Genomic DNA, 15,296 nt, shown 5'->3' with positions numbered 1-15,296 from the left:
CCTAGAGAGGACAGCCTATTTGAGAAAAGCTGCCACTTAAGTGCAATTAACGCAACAACCTTTCAAACAGGACTCATCTTGTGAGTAAAAAAAACATTTTGCTAAAATCGATGGTGTTTCATGTACCGAACTGTAATGAAGAAATGACTTTGCGGAGCATCTGTATTCCCAAATCAAACTATTCCATCATCAGTATACGCATATCTGTATTATAAAATACATATATCTTTTTTACAAAAGCATCACCGAAACATTTCATTGCGTAAAATATAAATCTACCTCAGCTCGGAAGTACTCGCGCGTAGTGAAAGTTACACACGCATTGCTAGGCTAAAACTTTATTCACACAACAGATCAAATCGCGATTGGAGCCTGCACATTGCGTACGACGTCACCATGTATACGTCTGCCGTTCCTGCATCCCTGCTTAGGTCCGCGCGGAGGTATTCATGGAACGACGAAAATTCTTGTTTGTAGCGTGAGTTGTCCTCTGTCGTGCGAATGCTGGCAACGGAGAGATACAAATTACGTCACGTGTCACATGATTGATACGTCCACGATTACGTCCGTCGTGTTAATTCAGCTCAAAGCGGTATGCGCGAAAAGTCGTTCCAGAAGTGACGTCGCTTGGTGAAGATCACGTGCGGCAGCTCGCGTGTGCGAAGCCAGTGGCAACTTACGGCACTGAGTGCGGAACGCTATGATTGGTTGCTGAATGGTGACATGAACGCGCGTAAGTACCTCTATGTGGCATTCTCGCCAGACGCGTCACCACGTATGCATCTAGTTGGTGCCTTTGAATTTGTTTCGTGCCACCACTGCGTTATCCCAATGTTTGTGCAGTGTTGTCCAGTCTGCTTAGAACAAGGTATATGTGCAGATAAGTGCTTCAAAGTGTCATGAAATTGAAAGTGCAATTTACGTCAGATTGAAATTTCAATGTGCGATAACGTCTACAGCGACAATTTTATATGCCGCAGTGTCCTACTTACCAAAAAGTGAAGGTAAATGTACGATAACGCAAGCGCTACAACAGGACATTCGCAAAAGAATCCCCCACACCTCAGAGGTGCCGCCTACAACAATGGTAATCACTAGTAATCGAAGTAGCTGCACTAAATAAACAACCATTCGTGCATAAAGAGACGTAATAAAACGCTGCTAGCTCGTTCTCGTTTGATTCACGTAAAAATAAAAAGAACCACCGGACGTTACTATGGGGAATGGAACTAGTGGTTCAAGAATCAAAAGTTCAATTTTCACCTGGTTAACCTAAAGCCCCTAGAATACCGTAAAGTATTGGCACTCTCCTCCTCCGCTCGCGTTTCTGCTTGGTCTCCTCTCTTTCGCACTCGAATTTCGAACGTGGCGCCATCTGCATTGCTCCTTTCGCGAAACCCTTTCACAAAGAGAGTGATTGCTCGACATACAGCGCGCTGTGAGCATTCGCGCAAGTCGTGTAACTCATCCTAAAATAATTTAACGAGTGGTGCGTTAAAACTGTTGCTTGGGTGAGTTGATTGATGTTTATTAAGACTGATTTATCAGCGCAAAAAAGGCGAAACATTTAGAAAAGACAAGCACACACGGCGGTGTACTCATAACTGATTTACTAATTCAAACGCAGGGCCTTTTTGTAGACACGCCTCGAAACAACAGAAGATAACATGATGAAAAAAGGGCGATGAAAACTACGTGACAACCGCTTGCCAAAAGAAACAAAAAATCGAAAGCAATCACGCCAGAAGGAACACCCCCGTTATGAAAGAAGAAAAGGGAAAAGAAAAAAAAAATTATGTACTTGATGACAAAACCAACCGGGCCGAACACGTTAAAGACAGAGAAGCTCAGACAGCCACGCACGTAAGACAAATAAGATGTAGAACGTTCAAAAACTAAAAAGAATTATAAGAACATTGTAAAGCACAGGTTAAAACTTATAAAAATGCCTGCGCTGTAGGTAACTTATACCCCTGTCACACGGGCACCCGCGAAGACCATTTAACTCCCTCGTACTTACGACAACGAAGATGCGATCTGTGTCACACGGCCACCCTTTCGCAAACGAAGGTAAACAGAGCATTTCGCAAATGACATTCAAAGATCTCCCTTCGCAGCGAAACGAGGTACTTTCATCCCCAGCAGTACAGAGGTCAGAGAAAAATGTCGAGCACTAAGTAGCCGCAGTGAAAAGAATAATACAATTTGGCAATATTAAACGTTCTTCCGTTGTCGTACTCATTCACAACGCGTGTTTGTTTACATATAGTTAACCCGCCAGAGTTCACTTACTCTCAACACCGATGCCCTACACACCGTGCCTCGCGAGTCGGGCCGACCGGCGCCACTGAAAAATTTTTCGTCCATGCGTGTGGTTGTGGTCGTCGCCGTGTTAACGTTTAAGAAATGACCGACAATGCTGCGTCATCGTCACGCGGGATCGGATCCCGGCTGCAGCGGCTGCTTTCCGATGGAGGCGATAATGTTGTAGGCCCGTGTTCTCAGATTTGGGTGCACGTTAAAGAACCCCAGGTGGTCAAAGTTTCCGGAGCCCTCCACTACGGCATCTCTCATAATCATATGGTTGTCTTGGGACGTTAAACCCCACATATCAATCATCAATCAATGCATCATCGTCACCTGCCGCGATGGCTGCAGGAATGAGTAATGGGACCCCACCAAATCCAAGAGTAAACTGGAGTGAAAGTGACACCTGAGTGTTGATTAGAATCTGGGAGGACCACCTTCGTCAACTCAGAGGAGAACACAACGCCAGAGTGTATGACGCCATTGTCGCCGCTCTTGCACATATGTTAACGCGCCGACAAGTGCAACAGAAGATCGACAACCTCACACAGAAGTACAGGTGAGTTCGCACACTGTTAAGTGCATACAGAAAAAAGCAAGTGTTTCTGCACTTATGCACAACCATCGTTCATATTAACAACGTTTAACAAGAACGTGCCCTGCCTTTGCTACAGGTGCTTAGCTAGCTCATTGGGCAACCATATGGCATTATGTGCTGATCATGTGGTCAACAAAAAGTTTGTTTTAAACCTCGGCAAGTTTCGTGGTGCGTGACAACCCTTCTAAACATCCGCGACTGTGGATTAATTTGTTCCAGCTTCGACTACGCATTCAGAGTTTGCGGCACCATACGCGGAATCGCCAGACACAGACAATGCGAAAAGAAATTCCTCTGGAAAAAAGTATAGCGATGCTCTCCTGCTAATGCCACCGAGGACGAAATAATTATTGTTTTTGGCCATTCCATGGTGAACTTTGTTTTCCGCAAGTTTTGCTTCACTATTTTTCGCCCACTGCAATCGCATTCCGTCAAATTACTCAAAGAACCCGAGGCTGGTAAATAACCTGCGTCGCTGTGCGACTGGCTGGAAGGAGAGTTGCCATTTACAAGGAGTCATTCCGCGTCGAACGGCCATCCGCCGTATGCGCCATAGCGTTTGCCTTTCGGCGCCGTCTTGGCGGGTTTCCCGCTCTTCCCCCCCCCCCCCCCGCTCACCCCGGCCAGCGTTGCTTCCACAACGGCGGCGTAGATAAGCGAATAGTTGCGTCACCAAACACCTGCGTCGACAGCTGCGGCGCCGCCGCCAGTGCCTCCTCCTTCTCTCTATCAACGTTGCCCTCTCCGTCTCATTCGTCTTTCAAATGCATTGCGTTGGTCTGGGGTCTTGGTCGCTGTGTGTGTTCTAGAGAACAGGCGCATATTCAATGGTGGTCACGCATGACACCTTGTTTGAAGTGACGCTTGGATTAAGGAATATTCATGGAGTGGCGGACACGGACAACGTGGGCCTGTTAACGGTGAGTGTACTGTTTTCGTAGGTAATAATCATACAGCGCTAGCTGGGCGCCTGCAGCAGCTCTGCCAAAGTAGGCTGCCAGCCATTTATAACAGCATGCGTTCACGGGCCTGTTGCCGATGCCCGATTAAACGTGTGACTTAACGAGTTCACACTGCTACGCGCGGTGTTGTGTAAGTGCCTGCATCACTCATACAGTGAGTGATGTGATCACTTAACAAGGGCGGGATTAGTTGCTGATCGCACATTGTCTCTACACTGCACAAAGTGATTGATATTGTTTTAAGATGTGCTTTGGGCTACATCGTAATAACATTTCTATTAATACTCAAATGTGCGACGTACTTCTGTAGGTGTAAGCGTAAAAAAAGAAAGAAAAAGAAAAAATATGTACAGAGGTGCACTGTACGAAATGGCTTTTTCACTTAAAGACGGTATAGTTGGAGGTGCTGATATGCCGCGATGCTCCCAGCACGTGCGCCTCGGTCTTTTAAGCTATTTAGGACAAGTGTCACCAGCAACAGGGAAAGATCTAGCAGACTTCCAAAGGCGCGTTGTTGTGGCCATCGCCGTGCGTTGTTTTCCCTCGTTTTTGTTTGCTGTTTTCGTGCTTTGCCTTCATCTGCAATAACGTTCGGCGTTATAACAGAATCGAGAGAGTATACGTGACTGTGGGAGCTATGTGCGGTAGCTCTAGCATAAGCCATGGCTGCTGCAACGTAGACGGCGTCCGCGCGCGTTGGTGTCGTTCGAGCACTCATGCTTGCTTGATTGTGTTTAACTGAGTATTTAGGCACGGGTTACGTTGGTAAATCTCGTGGTCAATAATCGCTAATAGCGTGCCCCTGATTGCCATCAGAGGATGGGCTTGGTTGTCGAAATATGCCAGACGCTTTTTCTGAAAGCAAGCTTTGAAGCAATTTTTTAAAAAAAGAAATACTTTCATGCGTGCTAGGCAGTGCCTATTGCAGGCCCACAACTCTTTAGAAACTGGACGAGCTATCTCATTTTTCATTAAATTACAACGAATAAAGATGATTGAATTATAGATGACGAATTTCTGTGCCAGATTAGGTGCACGAAATACATGTTTGCAGCCCTACGTCTAGAAAGCAGGTGAATAGGAAGCACAGCGTCAAATTTGGATTAGATGCCATGGACGGAGCTTCTTCTGAGGGCAGAAAGAATGAGAAAATTGTTAATTTTTGATGCCCTTATAGAGGCAGTCAGAATCGCACTGATTGCTGAATTGTCACAATTCCTAAAATTGTTAGAGGCGTGAATAAAGTCAGTAAATCTTTTACTTTTTTTTGCAGACCTCTTCGCTAGTGACACGCCCAAAATGATTTGTTCTCATGTAAAAGAGAAAACAGAGATGCTTTCACTGTTTGTACATGAAGAGGTAAGTTTCTGTGCGTTTTGATTAATGCTACATGTTCTGAATGTTGTACTTTAAGAATTGTTTTTCACACTGGCTCATTACCCTATAAGAAATTTGATTTTTAGGTGAGTTCAGGCTTTCGTAAGTGCCATTTTTGATCTGTAGTCTTACACTTCACCTCAATTCGGAAATTTGCTGTATGCTGGAAAACTATCTTATCTTTATCATACGAAATAATTGGAATGTATAGGTTGTATGCTTCGAGTTCAGCGTAATTTCAATTACACGCTATATCAAAGGATGTACACTACACATTCTTCATATATGGTGCTGCCGGAACAGCACGAACATCATTTTATGAGAAGTCATACTTGCTCTTAATACAGGACGAGAGGGTGCCACTGACGCCCTGCGTAGTCTACCCCGACCACAGCCTAAAGCAAGCCTAGTTCCTGAACCTCCACGAGGATGACCGAAAAATCTTCCGTGTCAGTAATGACGAAGAAAGAGTGACAGCACTGAGGAATTGATTTTCTTATTTTTAACATCGTCTACGGCCGCAAGGCCTTTAACAACCACCGTGATAGAGCGGCTTTTTCTCTCCGTGAGTTTGGAGTTTATCAAAGAAGTTGTTCAGGCAGTACGACTCTGGTAATTTTGGTGTCACAATGCCTGAATAACTTTTTCTAGTGTGGTCATGGTAGATGAATAAATATTGTTATTTGTGTAAGTTATTTTGCCTAATTATAGCTAGACCATTCCATGCCAAACATCCCAGCCACTTTGGCGACCATCTGAAATGTATTTGAAAAAAATTATGCTGACTTACTGCGTTGAAAACAGTGAACTGCTAGAATACTTCAGCGAGAAAAAAAGTTTTGTTCATGTGGCTGGCTTATAAGTTCCTGGCATACGACGGGGCATGTTATGACTGATACGACGGGGCATGTCATGACTGAAGTTAAGGGCGGAGGAACTGTAACGCTAGTAACTAAATGTTACTTGGTTTTAAAAAAACTGTTACCACCTGGGGTTTCTGTGGCACCTGCCGGAACACGCGCTTTTTGTTACGCCATGAAGATCCGCTTAGGCGAATTCGTAGGAAACTTTTTTTGGATCGTGCCACATGATCACATTATCTAATCACATGATCCCCTATGGACACCGTACCGAGACTAGTGCTTCTTGTCGCTAGTTGAATTATGCATAATAACACAACCATAATTTTCTGCATAATAACCAGAATTTTGTAAATCCCGTTGCGGAACGATGTTTCTTCATGATGGTGTAGTCGCCCAGTAACTAGTCATGTACAGACCTTTACGTTCGTAAGAGTTTCTTGAGCTGCCGTCATTTCAAAACGCATTTCAAGAAGATTAAGCTGATGTCAGTACAAATATAAATGACAACGGAAACTTTTGGAACAGATTTATGCATACATATTCGGAAAGTTTTTTTTCTAAAACGCTTGCATAGAAACCTGGACACGGTTCCACGAAGTGAACTCTCCAAAAATAAAAAGCAGAACTGTGGTCGTTCTATTCGTATCTTCTTGCTGTTATCAGTGTCTTCTATCTGTGTTTTGGGCGTTGCGTGATTTACTGTAATTCGTGGTGCTGCAGTTTGTATTTAACTATGTATTTGCGTGTTTCGCCGTGTTGGACTTCGTCTACTTTGCTCTTTCCTTAGCGGTTCTTTCTTTCGACTTTTCTGGTTTGCGCCTTCGCTCCGCTGCCCCGGTCTTGCGCTTCCTGCTCTCGAAGGTCGGCATTTGATACTTGACGTCGGCGCTGCGACTCGAACCTTGCTAAGTTTGCGATGGTTGTGCGACCTGCAAGGCACAGCTGCTTCATACCTTGTTCTCCGGTTCACGTGGCAAGGCTCTGCTTCTGCGTTTAACGCCGGACGGCCGAGGGTCGACTAACAGCACCGTTGTTTATGCAGACATCAATGGAGAGTAGACACGTCCTACCAGAACAGAGGGAGCCATGGTGATCCACATTATCAAGCTTGGTGGGCGTAGCACAATGAACGTTCACATAACAGGAGACCCACGCCATACAAGTGCTAAATTTCAACTGGTTTTCATTCGCAGGTATCAAAAATAAAAAACTAACGAACAAATCAACTTCAGCAAAACCCAGAAGAGTAACAAAAGAAACTGCTACGCATTCTACTGATGGAATGTAGAAGTTGCGGTATGCGCACTAAGAGGGTGATGTGTGTTTTTGTAATCAAGTTTGATGCATAACGTGGGTGCCTCATTTTCCAACAAGTGTATTTCATTATGTAATTGTACACCTTAAAACGCCTGGCTGATGCTTGCATTTCCTTATCGATCTGGTATGCCGCCGCCACCTAAGGTGCCTTCTTTACTTTAAGACGTAGGATTACGGAAGTTTGAACAAAGACTGGCGCATTATATAGCCAAAAATCATGCAGTGCATAACTGTATGAGAATAAGGTGCACCTTTAAGTGAACTGTGACGCTCACACAGTCTTACATCGAGGCAACTTCCTGTTTCGTTTACGTATAGCTTTCCACAACTAGTGGGCAACTTGTGGGTGGTATACCAGCTACACTCGCTAGGCACAAATTTTATTTTGTACTTTTCTGAATGTGGCTAGCTCGGGTCGATTCTCGGGGTTTTCTTGAAACTGCAGTGCAACTTTTTCCTACTTAACGACGCGACGTGAATACCACGTCAACCTTGAAATTCCTAGGCACTTCTTTCAGGTGGCGAGACAACTCATGAACACAAGCCATGGTTGCCACTAGCTTGGTATTATTCTTGTCAATGCCTTTCAGGCACTCCCCTGGATTAAAGCACCTAAAACGTTTTCGCAAAACAATAGTAAAGTTTCTGAATTGGGATAGACCTATTTTTGATTGGCGACATCACGCTCGCTTGCAAGGAGAGAATGCAGGAATTGGATAGAGAAGACCGCAAACATAATGTGGCTATGCCTATTGTTTTTTAGTTTTATTGTTTGGGACTTCTCCGATTAAAAACCACTTGAAATTTAGCGTCTGCCTGGTGTGATCCTCCCAATTTCCTTCCACGCTTGTTACGCTACGCCAACCATTATCCTCACTAACTAGCCCAATTCGCAGTTCTGATGATCTAGCTATGGCAATAATCACGCGGTATCTCCCCATACAAGTCCGGTAGTCATCAAATAAAGAAATGTAGCGTTGTGGATTCTTTCTTTATGTGCTTGCACCGTTAGCACGGTATTACGTACTTATGAATGGCGAACTTGCTTGGAGAATTGCTGTCATCGCCTACTTATTGCAGGCCTGTCTACGTGCTCGAGCTGAACAGCCCCTCTCCCCCGGTGAGAGAACCCCCCTCATTGGACGCGGTGCACTTCGGCAAAAGGCGCCACGTGCAAGGCCGCAGCGCGCTCCTCCTTTCCGTCTTTGTTGCCATTATGGTAGCACTCTCCATTGGCTTCGCCCTGACAGTCATCTTCGTGAGTGCCACTTGAACTGCACACACGCACTTTAATCCTAAGTTTTTGAGGCCTGCATTTCCGCGAGAAGAAAATGAATACGTGTACTTACCTTTCTGCGTCATCCGACGGTCTTCGGCTGGGTCTCCAGCCGCAGCAAAATGTATTTTCTGCCACTCAAGTTTATTTACATATGTGTCGCAATTACTGCGCTGCACTGAAGTGCTAATAATGCCCCGCACAAATTTCTGGCTTTATTGTCTCTTGGTTTCATTAGGTGTATCTAACCGAAAAAAAAGGAGCCCATCCATGCTTTTCTTGAAACAACTTCGCCCAAAAATGATATAGGAACTCTTTGTTCTTCTATTTGCGATCGAGGGTTAGAACTAACCGAGAAATATGTATAACCGCTTCTTTTTCCGCCTGCTTCAGCCGCCTAGCGTGGACGTTTTCTCCGCTTACCTTCGCTCCACTCTAGTGTGAACAAACCTTAAGAGTGCAGCAATTATAAAAGCAGTTCACATACTACTATGTGCAGAGGAGGCGGAAAATGCCAGAAAAAATAAAACAAATTGATGACGTGAATTTATAATACCGCTAATGGTAACTGAATAATTAACGTAGATATTGTTTGATTCTTAGCGAGAAAAGACAGGTGGCTGTACAAAGAGACGACGAGTGACTAATTAAGTACACACTCAAATAACACAGTAATCCATAGCGCAGTAGCACAGTAAATAAACTAAAGGTAGGTGAGAATAGCAATTAAAACAATCACAGCGATTCTTTTGAACGAACGCCAAAGAACAAACTCCTGTGATTACCTTTCTTTTCTAAGCATCGTGTTGTCTTTTCGTTTTCACTACGCTGTTACAAAAATTGTGGAATAAAAATAAGTTGACGTATGGTTGTACTGCACACACACGCTCTAAGAACATTCAAGTTGACGTGAATGCTAAAGTAATGTATTGTGCTTAACAGATTCATCACATTCAATGATATCTCGATCTTGTAATCTCGGTTATTCATTTTGTATTCTTAATCACCACTATATTATTCAAGCATACAATGAAATTGCAGACAGACAGTCGTAGAGTTTTCTAAGAAGCAGCTTTAAAGGGGCACTGAAGAGGAAAACTATTTTCCGCGTATAAGTACAATTTCGCAATCTCGAAAGCACCAATTTCACCGCAACTCGACGCTTGTTAAACGAGAAGATGCACAAAAGTAAAAATGCTGGTGGAGACGCCACTTTCGAATTTCCGCACCAAACATCATGACGCATAAATTTTGAAGGCGTCTTCTAGGCCTTGCGTTGTTTTCAATAGATAAAAATGAAGTACCTTACCATCTGTGGGTGCCATAGGGCTAGCATGCGAAGTTTCGGAGAATTTCGTCGCGCTTTTGTTGCAATAATATGAAAAGTTTATTTTGAAATTTTTGACGTCACGCGCGGGGATTTGGGCACGAAGGCAAAATTGAAACTTGAACCTTGCTTTTCTCCGCCAGTATCCGACCTGTGACAGTGAAACATACGGCATTAGACTTTTCAGAGTGCAGTGTTTCAATCTGCACGAAGTCAATGTTTCTTTTTAGCGTGCCTTTCAGCGCACACAAGGTTTTATACAAATGACAGCATGACATCACTTACATTCCAAGTGCAGAGCCGTATGCGTATGAATATTTCTTATACAGGGCGTGGCACGGCCATCACTCTTAGTCACTTCTGGATGATGATTCTTTTGTCAAACAAATATAGCATTCACCTAATTTTTCATTTATACCTCCTCACTTATATATACAATTTACGCACTGTTCACCTCTGAGTTCTCCTTCGTACCTGCTACACTGTTTGGCAAGCGAAGCTCGCACGCGCGTCGTACCAAAGATAGGCGTGCGATTTGCTTGGCCTAAGCTCAATAGTGACTAATTTTGTGCTTTGTTTTATTGTGGTGCCCTGAATAAAGAAAGAGCACACGTCCATTGCCTCGGTCGAGCCATTGACAGACTTTGCTGCATACAGGGGCCAACCACTGAACAAGGCGCGGGTACATCAGGTAAGTGCCGTAACAGCTCTTCATCTCATATCCCACTTTCGCGTATGAATGAATGAATAGATGGATGCTATGAGCGTCTCCTAATAACGAAGTGGTGACGTGTGTACCACCAGGATCAAAAGAAAAAAATAACGAAAAGCAAACTTTCTTTTTATGCTGGCCTAATGCTTTATCTACATTGAATTTCTTGAATTATAACGAAGGAAAAATCTCCCGCCACGGTGGTCTAGTGACTAAGGTACTCAGCTGCTGACAACACAGGTCGCGGGTTCTGATCCCGGCTGCGGCGGCTGCATTGCCGATGGAGGTGGAAACGTTGTAGGCCCGTGTGCTCAGATTTGGGTGCACGTTAAAGAAGCCAATGTGGTCGAAATTTCCAGAGCCCTCCACTAAGTCGTCTCTCATAACCTTATGGTGAATTTGGGACGTTAAACCCCACGTATAAATCAATAAAAACAAAAAAAATATAAATTTATGGTGAATCTATCGGTCTCTTCAAGCAGATTGTCCTCATTTTCCCACTATTTCTGTCCGTTCTCTTTACTTTTCTTGCACCAATACTCTGTCTCCTACGTTTTTCTATCGCGGACGTGTTCAGCTTCCCATGGCTGTCCCTAAAGCACAAAACCACATGTAGGCTGGTACCCACACGTATACCTAGGTGGATAACGTCACATTCAATCAGGAAATGTTCCTTCGTTTACCTACATTGCCCACAGCATGCACACTGTTTCTCTTATTTAATGAACCTCTCAATATTATTACGCGTTCTAAGGCAACCTGACCTCGCTTCGAACAGTAAAGTGACTCCCCTTTAATTATTGTAAAACATCTCCCTCCTTTTTCCTTATTTGCCCTTTTCGTAGTTACTGAGAGTCAGCTTCATTTTCATCGCTGTCACTCAATAAATCCTCTCCGCCTCTCTGACCTTTCACTTAATATTCGCTGTTGCCATATCGCCCGCACTGCCAGCCTTACACTCTAGGCCGAAGAGGACAAAAGGGGGGTATGTAATTGGTCTTTTACACAGGACTGTATTGCCCTCCACAAATTTTGAACCAATTTAGGACTAACTGAGAGACACTGCAAAGGTTCAACTGTTACCCCCTAACACTTACTTGACCTGGTTAGAATGTTGGTCCTAGTAAAATTTTCTATCGGTACTAACAGTTGAACACTCTGGACCAAAAGAGAGAAATAAATGGCGACTCTGTTCGTGTAGGTTGTATTTTATGCTTATTCAAACTTAATCAGCACTGAAGATGCATATACGGCATGCAAGACACGACAGGCAAACTTATAGATACATACGCTTTACTATTTCAAAGTAAAACACAGCCAGCACTCAGAGCAGTCCTCAGAATGTTTTTTTTTTTCGTGTGGGGGTGGGGGCACACTTATTATTTCACGGTGGGCACCCCAATTGGGAGCGTGTTCACGGGAGTTTCTCCAGCAGCTCTTTGGCCTCGGCTGCGACGTCTGTGTGCGGCATGTGAAAAAAATAGTGTGATCAACCCAAGCAAACTTGCGTCTAATCTTATTAGGAAGAATGAACATATAACCAATAACTGCGAATCGCTTCAGTGCAGCGTCGGGTTGAACCCGCTGCTAAACACTGGGACTGCACGTTTAAGTTTTTGCTGGTTAACAATTTGTGTGGAGTGATTCAGTGGTAATAGTTTTATCAGGCCTGTCATATACTCATGAAGATAATAGCGCGAATCTTCGCGTGAGTTGGTAATCTAATATACTGACAACAGCGCAACGGAGAACAAGGGATATGAAGCAACACAGAGTGCTGAACCTACAACTAAAATTCATTTCAGAAATTAAACAGAAAATAAACGACATTTCAACAAACGATTCAAATCTAATAGTTGCAAAAAAGAACAAAAATTCTGATATCATTCCAGGTCATTTTCGGTGGTTATGCATGTTGGACGAATAGTGAACTTATTTTTTCGTCAAAGCAATGGACGAGATAATCACGCAGTTATTCCGGTGAAACTGGTGCTATTTGAAAAGAGGCATTTGTAATTTACATGTTGAAACGTGGCAAACATTTGTCCTCTGCTATGAGTTACAAGCCGATCGCGTGCACTTACAAGTTGCTTCTGCAAACTCTCGAAAAGGTGATGAACCAATTGTGTACCCACGAGAATGGACACCTTTAATGCACACATACGTATATGTATTTTATTCACAAAGAAAAGAGAGGTCTCCATCTTGATTTTGGACAGTAACCTTGATGGTCATTAGGCATACTTTTACATAATTACTGTTCGTCATCGTCATCAGCAGCAGCCTGACTACGACCACTGCAGGACAAAGGCGTCTCCCATGCACCGCCATCAACTCGGTGCTGTGCTAGCTGCTGCCATTGCATACCCGCAAACTTGCTAATTTTATTTGCCCACCTAACCTCCTGTCCTCCCCTCAACCGCTTGAATTATTTTGGAATCCAGTCTGCGATCCTTAATGACCAGCGCTTATGACGTTCCCTGCTCATGACGATTTTTTCTTCTTCACTTCTATTATCGTGTCCTTAACACCCATGCATTCCCTGATCCACTCTCCTCTCTTTTTGTCCATTAGGTTACACCTATCATTTTCTTTTCCATTCAATGTTGCGTAGTCCTCAACTTAGGTTAAGCCCTGTTAGTAGTCCTTCTAGTTTCTGCTTCGTAGGTAAGTTTCGGTAACATGCAGCTATTATATGGCTTCCTCTTGAGGGATACAGTCAATCATTCATGCTTCGAACATGCCTGCTAAATGTGCTCCACCCCATTTTTATTTTTCTACTTCCTTCAATATCGTGATTCGGCTCCGCGGTTACTACCTGTCCTAAGTAGACGTAGTCTTTTACGACTCCAATACTGAATACGAGTAAGTACGTAGCACTCCACTCGTCAAACAATCGGCGCACATAGGACTTAAAGAAACCTTGTTGCTCGTTTTGCGAGTATTCATAGTGCCACTTTGTCAAGTATATATATAATTCGTATAGACCTATATACTTCGTATATAATTCGTAGACAAGGTGACTAGTTTTTGTAACACAATCTGTCCACCATGGTTCAGCAGCTCTGACGTTACGTGATCCTCACCAGCAGCTTTGGCTCTTCGCATTCCCTATGTTGGTAAAGAAAAGAAATAAACGTGGACAAGCTAGTACGGCGAGATAAGAAAAAGAAGTTGGAAACAAGAAACAGTGTTCGGTCTGGTTTCTTTGTCGATGGAGGGTTTTCCTTTACAACGTGGTGCCGAAACTCTCGTGCGGACACATCTCATTCATCGCACGACTCGAGGGGACCTTCTGCTCGACCACGTCGTTTTGCGGGCGGCGACGACTGCAACGAATCGTTCCTGATCGGCGTAGACCAGAATAGACTTCAACATCGGATCCGGTGGATCGCCTCAAGACCAAGCGCTCCACTCGACGAGCCCAGAACACCAAGCTCTTGCAAGAAGCAAGGTCACTGCTAAGTGACCCTACCGTGAACAAGCACAAGCTCACAGTTATTCATGACCGTTTGTCAGCGAGCAACAACGAGCTCTCGAAGGTCAATGATGCACTCGAGGAGCACCTAGTGGACGAGGAGCTCGAAGCGGAGCATGTCGCGGCAGCAGAATATAACGACAAAGCTATAAGCGTGCTCGCTGAGGTTCGCTGCAATATAGACGGTTTGCGACACGGAGACAGTACAGCAGCGGCTGCTGCTCATAACGCGAACCCATCACCTTCTGACGTGCCGACCGCAATTGGCCCAAAGCTGACGAACCTTGGCATGCGACCATTTAGAGCTGATATACATGAATGGTCGGCTTTCTGGGAGCAGTTTGAGCAAACTGTTCAACTGAACAACGCTTTGTCAACAACGACGAAGTTCTATCTACATCATTATCTGGCGGAATAAGCAGCAGCTGCGATATGTGGTTTTCCGACTTCCAAAGCCTGTTATGCAGACGTTATCGAGTTATTGAAGGAACGCTTCGGAGATCGAAAACGGACTGAGCAACACCACCTATCCGCGCTTCGCAATCTACTTCACATCAAGTAGGGTAGCGACGTCCGCGGCTTTGGGCGACTTTACGATGCTGTGCAGCTGAATATCCGTTAGCTAACTGCGCTAAATGTTCTTACGCTTAGCTTTTCTGCTATGCTGATTGACATATTACAAAAAGCCCTACCGTACGACATCATTTTGGCCTATACACGTGCAAAGCGCAGTCAGGCACTAAGAGAAAACGGGTCTGCTGCCAACGTCTTTTAGCCCAGCCTGGCAGCTGCTACATCTGATGCGCAGTTAAAGGAGCTTCTCACATATGCACGTTTAGAGCTAGAAAGTCGGGAGCAGTGCAAGCCCTTTGATGACCGACTGCTGGATGGCCGTGCACAGAGGACTCGAAGCGGCAGCACAAGCACGGCTTCTGTGCTCCACAGCACATCGAGCAGCTGGGGCGAGTGTTTTTTCTGCAAGTCGAAGAAACATGCCATTCGCGCTTGTGACGCGAACCTTGCCATCGATTCGAAGAAAGAAATGCTTGCGAAAGACAACCGCTGCTATCGATGCACGT

The sequence above is a fragment of the Rhipicephalus microplus genome, unplaced genomic scaffold (genome assembly GCF_043290135.1).
Source record: "Rhipicephalus microplus isolate Deutch F79 unplaced genomic scaffold, USDA_Rmic scaffold_41, whole genome shotgun sequence".
Classification (NCBI taxonomy): Eukaryota; Metazoa; Arthropoda; class Arachnida; order Ixodida; family Ixodidae; genus Rhipicephalus; species Rhipicephalus microplus.
The sequence above is the reverse complement of the archived record's forward strand: the minus strand, read 5'-3'. Positions refer to the sequence as shown.